Below are 1,769 nucleotides of genomic sequence, written 5' to 3' on the forward strand. Positions count from 1 at the left end.
ATAGCAATACCAGACCACCTGACCTGCCTCCTGAGAAATCTGCATGCAGGTCAAGAAGCAACAGTTAGAACTGGACATGGAACAACAGACTGGTTCCAAATCTGGAAAGGAGTATATTGTCCAGAAAGGCTGTATATCGTCACCCTGCTGATTTAACTTATATGCAGAGTATATCATGAGAAATGCTGGATTGGGTGAAGCACAAGCTGGAATCAAGATTTCGGGGAGAAATTTCAATAACCTTAGATATGCAGCTGACACCACCCTTATGGCAGAAAGTGAAGAAGAGATAAAGAGCCTATTGATGAAAGTGAAAGAGGAGAGTGAAAAGTTTATTTAAAACTCAGCTTTCAGAAAACTAAAATCATGGCATATGGTCACAGTACTTCACAAATAGATGGGGAAACAATGGAAAAAAGTGACAGAATTTATTTTCTTAGGCTCCAAAGTCACTGCAGATGATGACTGCAGCCATGAAATAAAAAGATGCTTGTTCCTTGGAAGAAAAGCTATGACGAACTTAGATAGCATATTAAAAACCAGAGATGTTACTTTGCCAGCAAAGGTCCATCTAGTCAAAGCTATGTTTTTTCCCATAGTCATGTATGAAAGTGAGAGTTGGACTCTAAAGAAAGGTGAATGCTGAAGAATTGATGCTTTTAAACTGTGGTGTTGGAGAAGACTCTTGAGAGTCCTTGGACTTCAAGGAGATCCAACCAATCCATCTTGAAGGAATTTGTCCTGAATATTCATTGGAAGAGATGATACTGAAGCTGAAACTCCAATACTTGGGCCAGCTGATAAGAACTGATTCATTGGAAAAGACCCTGATGCTGTGAAAGATTGAAGGCAGGAGGAGTAGGGGACAACAGAGGATGAGATGGTAGGATGACATCATAAACTCAATGGACATGAGTTTGAGTAATCTCCATGAATTGCTGATGGACAGGGAAAGCTGGTGTGCTGCAGTCCATGCAGTCTCAAAGAGTTAGACACAACCAAGCGACTGAACTGAACTGAATGTTTCTTTTACTTTTCAAATTATTTTTAATTTATTTAGGTCCCTTTTGTTTATTTTTGTTTTCATTTCCATTAAGAAGTAGGTCAAAGAGGATATTGCTGTGATTTATGTCAAAGAGTATATACTGCCTTAGCTTTCTTCTAAGAGGTTTATTATTTCTGGCCTTACATTTTAGTATTTAATCCATTTTAAGTTTATTTTTGTGTATGGTGATAGGAAGTATTCTAGTTTCATTGTTTTGCATATAGCTGTCCAGTTTTCCCTACACTGCTTATTGAAGGGGTTACCTTTTCTCTATCGTATATTCTTGCCTCTTTTGTCAAAGATAAGGTGTCAATAGGTGTGTGGATTTATCTCTGTGCTTTATGTCCTATTCCATTAGTCTATATTTCTGTTTTTTGTGTCAGTACCATCCTGTCTTGATGACTATAAGTCTGTAGTATAATCTGAAGTCAGGAAAGTTGATCCTTCTAGTTTCATTTTTCTTTATCAAGATTCCTTTAGCTATTTGGGTTTCTTTTTGTGTGCTTCCATACAGATTGTCTTGATGAAAGTGAAATAGGAGAGTGAAAAAGTTGGCTTAAAGGTCAACATTCAGAAAACTCAGATCATGGCGTCTGGTCCCATCACTTCATGGGAAACACATGGGGAAACAGTGGAAACACTGTCAGACTTTATTTTTGGGGGCTCCAAAATCACTGCAGATGGTGGTTGCAGCCATGAAATTAAAAGACCCTTACTCTTTGGA

The sequence above is a fragment of the Bison bison genome, unplaced genomic scaffold (assembly GCF_000754665.1).
Source record: "Bison bison bison isolate TAMUID 2011002044 unplaced genomic scaffold, Bison_UMD1.0 scf7180017864471, whole genome shotgun sequence".
Classification (NCBI taxonomy): domain Eukaryota; kingdom Metazoa; phylum Chordata; class Mammalia; order Artiodactyla; family Bovidae; genus Bison; species Bison bison.